Here is a 6,000-nt window from a genome sequence, read left to right on the forward strand (position 1 = left end):
CCTAAAACTTCAAGTACTATATTGAATAGCTAAGGAGAGAGTGGGCAGTCTTGTCTTGTCCCTGATTTTAGTAGGATTGCTTCAAGTTTCTCTCCACTTAATTTATATTAGCCATTGTTCTGCTGTATGTTGTTTTTACTATGTTTAGGTATGTGCCATGAATTCCTGATCTCTCCAAGACTATTAACATGAAGGGGTGTTGGAATTTGTCAAAGGCTTTTCCAGCATCTAAATGATGATCATGTGATTTTTCTTTGTGTTTGTTTATATAGTGGATTACATTAATGGATTTTCTTTTTTTTAAATGGATTTTCATATATTGAATCATCTCTGGATCACTGGGATGAAGTTTACTTAATTGTAGTGAATGATGGTTTTGATGTTCTCTTGGGTTTGATTTGTGAATATTTTATTGAATATTTTTGTATCTATATTCACAAGTGAAATTGATCTGAAGTTCTCTTTCTTTGTTGGGACTTTGTATGGTTTAGGTATCAGAGTAACTGTAGCTTCATAGAAAGAATTCCCACTTTTCTATTTAGTTTGAGGAGTATTGGTATTAACTCTTGTTTTAAGGTCTAGAAGAATTCTGCACAAAAAACATCTGACCCTGGGATTTTTTTTTGGTTGGGAGTTAATGACACATTCTATTTTCTAAATAGTTATGAGAATGTTTGGATAGTTTACTTGATCTTGATTTAACTTTGGTAAATGGCATTTATCTCCTTTAAATAGATTCTCCTTCATACTCTGCTATTAACCACAATAAAAACCTCATTGTTTCATCAAATTAAACATTTGTGTAGTCATTACTTTGGTCTGCAATGGGCTTTCTTTCTGGGGTAAGTTGTGTGTTTCAGGAAATGTCTGCCATTAAGCAGACACTTTGATAATTGTAGCTGGGATTATGCACTGTCCACTACCAGCCTCAAAGAGGCACCATGGAAGGCTGTCATGTTGTGTCTTACAAAGCATAAACTGGCATTTGATTTTTCACCTGCAAAATTGACTCAGTATTTCTATTCATTCACACGCATTTAAAGAAGTTCTTTCTGAACTTAAAGTTTCCTGCAGGTTTGGGTTATAGTTGAATATATATATATATATATATATATATATATATATATATATATATATTTGAGTATACTTGCATAGTATGCAGAAGGCCCTGGGGGCTTCATCCACTTACCAAAAGAAGAAAAATCTTACTTCCCTGGGTCAGTGGCATGTCTTACCGAACCTCTTTGCTCATATATTTCCAGTTTCATGTGATTTTTTTTCCTAAGATTATTTCAGGAACTTTTCCTTTCCAGCCAGACACTATATTTCTTTCACTTTGTTTGCATTTACAGGCCTGTCTTAGGTTCTTTGATTTTTTTTTCCTGAGTTGAACATAGGTTCTCATTGGTCATTTTTTTCTGTTAGGGTTCTGAGAAATTTGGACTCCTACCCTAACCCCATTCCCCATTGTCATGAGCAATGCTCCCGTCTAGCTGTTATCTTTCTTCAGGAATTTAAATTCTGAGAAAATTGGTACAATTAAATTATCTTCATTAATTTCTTAGAATCTTTCCAATCCTCCATATCCTGTTTAAAATACACACTAAATTCTTAATTTTTGTAAATAAAAATCTATATCTACCATAGCATTTGTGTCACATTAAGTATAGTTTAGAGATAAATTCTTTGGTGGATATAATTGTTTCCATTAACCTAATAATGCAAGCAATATCTAGAAAGTGAATATTTTTTCCAATTAACTGATATAACAATTCCTTGTTCTATTAGGCACACTTATATATCTCTCAAAAGAGTTATAAAGAATTTAAGAATATTCGTAGGTTAGAATTATGTCATAAATACAGTTTAAAATGTTCATACAGGCTGCTTGCAAAGAACAAATGAAGTCCTAGGCCATAATCCATGATAAAGGGTGGGGTTAACAAAGGGTGCAGAAGCCAGGCACAGCTGTGAGATTTGGGAGCTTTACATTTGGGTAAGGCACAGAAGGTTTCCACCCAGGTGACTCTAAAATCTCTACCACAGTCTGTGCCCGTACATGTTAAAGAGTAAACAAAAGTTAAAAATTTATGTTCTCAGAAGGCATAAAGTTGTTGACAATCCCATTGCTTTGGCTTTTTAGGATCACCTACATGAGTGTTGTTGGCCAAGGAGGTCCTCAACTCCCACCCTCACTGCAAATAAAGGCTATTACCATCTGCGGTGGATTGAATATGTTTGGCCCAGAGAGTGGCCCTATTAGGAGGTGTGGCCTTATTGAAGTAGGTATGGTCTTGTTGGAGGAAGTGTGTCACTGTGGTAGTGCACTTTGACACCCTCCTCCTAGCTGCCTGAAAACAGTCTGCTCCTGGCCTCCTTCAATGAAGATGTAGAACTCTTGACTCCTCCAGCACCATGCCTGCCTGGACACTGTCATGCTCCTATCTTGATAATTATGGACTAGACTTCTGTACCTGTAAGCCAGCTCAAATTAAATGTTGTTCTTTATAAGAGTTGCCTTAGTCATGGCATCTCTTCACAGCAACAAAATCCTAACTAAGACAGAAGTTGGTACCAGTATTTGGTATTGGCGTGATAGACCTGACTTATGCTTTTGTTTGGAGGAATGTGGATTTTGGGTTTGGGGAAGCAGTGGGATGGTTTAATGGGCTATCCTAGTATAAATATGGAAGACTTTGTTGCTGAGGATGATTTGAACTGTGGCACCAGGGAGTTCAATGGAGCTGAATCCTATGTTATAGGAGATAAACAGATAAAGGGAGTAATGACCTCTAAGGAAGTTCAGGCATGGTGGTACACACTTTTAATTCCAGGAGACAGAGGCAAGCAGATATCTGAGTTCAAGGCCAGTCCCGTATAGAGCAAGTTCCAAATAGAAGCTTAGGTCCAGGTGTGGTTGAACACACCTTTAATACCAGCATTCAGGAGACAGAGCCATGGAGGTCTCTGAGTTCAAAGCATAGGCAGTGAAGGAGTTGGAAACAGAAACCTGGTGATAATGTAATAGAATAAGGAGGCCATGTTTCAGCTCTAGTAAGCAGCAGAACTTGACAGCTTTGGCCATATGGCTCTGGGTTTAGAATCAAGAGTAGAAGAAAACTACTGGACCAATTGATGCTGGTTAAGTGGAAGTGAGAAATAGGTGGTGACAGAAGAGATCAGCATCACTGAGGTGAAATCTCTTGGGAAGTGTTTTCTGAGAGCACAAAGAAGTTGTGTTCCAGAGATAGCCAAGGTTGTGCCCCATGCTTCAGTTCAGAGAACACCTAAATTCACAGAGACCAAAGAATTCCAAAGAGAAATGAATATTCAGCTTGTACTGAACAGAATCTAAAGATTCCCTGAGTGTGACTGCTTCCTTTAGAACATTGCTTCACAGTGTTCCTAATAACTCAGCAGGAAGGAACATGCTTCAGAGTCCAGAACTGTCAGGAGAAGATGATAGCTGTATAGTAAACTTCACTGACCCACGGGCACTCACCAGTACAGGTCACATCAGCACACTTCTACTTTTCCACTTTTCAAGCCTATCTGACGCAAGAATATGACTCAGTCAACAAAACTTGGTAAAGACAAAAGTATATTTACATCTCCTATTTTTGTATCTTTGTGTGTATGTGTGTTTGAGCATGTGTGTGTTCAAAATTGCTAAAACCTGGGTCATTGTTGAAGAGATAGGTTTGTTGTCAATCCTAGATAGATCTCCAACCCAAATAGGACTTTTTAAAGAAAACAGCTCAATAATTATGAATATAAGCTGCACACCTAGATTGGGCAGATTCACCACTACACTACTCTATTCCCCAGCTATGAGACCCTTATAACTTGTGGGTTTTCCAAGTCACGCACTTGACCTTCCACCTCCTGCTCCTCCATTGTCCTCTCTCCCTCTCTCTCTCCCACCAACCTTTATTTCTCCACCTCCCCTTCTCTGCCCAGTCACTGGCTCTAGCCTTTGTTTTACAAATTAAGGTGGACAGGAGGTTCACAAGAAGTCACCTGTGTACTGATTCACTCCTTCTCTGCAGCCTCTCCCAGGAAAGTGGAATTAGCATCAAAATATTTATTTATATTAAGGAATATCTTTGCCATCAAATTAAAAGAAACATATCTTTGCTGGAACTAAGGTGGGCATCATTATTACCAGAAAGAAGAGAGTTTGACTCTGCTGAGATGTGCATAAAATAGGAATGGTCTAAAGATAGAATCCTTTACTCAAGCCAAGGAAACATGTAGTCTAACTGTGGATGTTCTCATCTTCCTCATCTCCTCTAAATACAGTGCCCTAGTCTCACTCCCAACTTTGTAGCCGACTATGTGTTGTAGCCTGCCCTCCCCTCTGCCCATCTCTAGTGGATTGCATAGATCTTTTCCACAGCATTCCTTCTCACACATTCTGTTACCTCAACCCTGGAATCCATCAGGTATTACCTGAAAACCCAACATCAACCCTGCCAGAGAAGCAAGTAGGTCAGCAAAGCAGGATGTTGGGCTTCAGATCTTCATACTCCCTTATTTTCGCCATATCCAATTACCCAGTCTCATCCTCAGCTTTGTAGCAGACTACTTGCTGTAGACTCTCCCTCGTTGACCCCATTTGTAGGGGGTTAAGCATATCCTGGTGGAACACTCTGTTTTATGTCCACTGTATAACTGCTTAGTATCCCTCTCCTAGCATATCCCCATTTTAAAGTGAAATACATTTTACCAGGAAGCCTCAGTGGCAACAACTAGAAGTATTCCTTACCGGGCACATACAGCCACCATAACCTCCTAAAAAACAGAGAGGAAACAGAAACCAAGGGAAAAAACCCCACACATCCAACAAAGGCAAGACCAGATATCAGTACCTAGATTTACAATCTTCCCAATCCTAGATGCCTAGACTTATTGGCAGACTATTGAAATAACACCTGAATTATCAGTGGAGACTCTAAAAGTTAGAACGACCTGGACAAATATTCTACAGACTTTAAGAGATCACAGATGCCAGTCTGGCTTACTATTTCCAGAAAAACTTCCAATCATAATCAGTGAAGAATATAAGACATTACACAGTAAAATCAAATTTATACAATAGCTAGTAATCTACAGAAAGTGCTAAAAGAAAAACTCCAACAAAAGAGGTTAACTACATCCAAGAAAACACAGGATATAAATGGTTCCAGACCAGAAAATCAAATGAGGAGAAACAGACATACACATCACAACCATCAACTCAACAACCACCAACAACAAAATGACCACTACTAAAACAACAATAATCAGAATCAAAACCACCATACATTGGTATCTCTCAACATCAATAGTTTTAATTTCCCAATAAAAATGGACAGACTGACTAGATATAAAAATAAGATCCATCCTTTTGCTGCATCTAAGATAAGTACTGAACATCAAGGATAAACATCAACGCAGGGTAAAAGGATGGAAAAAAGACAGTACAAGAAAACAGACCTAAGAAACAAAATAGAGAAACCATTTTTAATGTCTGACAAAATAGACTTCACCCCAAAACTAATCAGAAAAGATAGGGATACATACTACATACTCATCAAAGGAAAAATCCACCGACAGGACTCATTGTGATTTTTAACATCTTTCACGTGTATGTTAATAGGTGGCAAAGAAGAGAGGGGTACACTCAGTGCTCTGCCCTATGAACATCAGAATGATTCCCAGAAAAAAACGAGATGACCGACAGCCTGGCCCTATGCAGGCCTGGGCGAGCTCCTTAGACTGGAGAAAGCTGGGGACTAGAAGAACTAAAAAACCACAAAACCTTTGATCTACTATGCTGGTCTGCTCGAAAGATATGCGTATGCAATGGTGGTACAAAGGTTTTGAGAGTAACCAACCAATATCTGATTTGTTTGAAGACCCACTCCACAAGATGGAACCCAAATCTGATATTTCTTGGGTGTCCAAGAATTTGAGAATAGATAGCCTGGGACCCTAGCATAAAACCAAATACTATTG

At 38.6% G+C, this 6,000-nt stretch overlaps 1 pseudogene; it reads left to right on the forward strand.

Annotated features, from left to right (window-relative positions):
* The first annotated feature begins 5,603 nt into the window (after positions 1-5,603).
* LOC143438717 (small nucleolar RNA SNORA17) lies at positions 5,604-5,704 on the forward strand (annotated as a pseudogene).
* The last annotated feature ends 296 nt before the right edge of the window (positions 5,705-6,000 follow it).

The sequence above is a fragment of the Arvicanthis niloticus genome, chromosome 25 (genome assembly GCF_011762505.2).
Source record: "Arvicanthis niloticus isolate mArvNil1 chromosome 25, mArvNil1.pat.X, whole genome shotgun sequence".
Taxonomy (NCBI): domain Eukaryota; kingdom Metazoa; phylum Chordata; class Mammalia; order Rodentia; family Muridae; genus Arvicanthis; species Arvicanthis niloticus.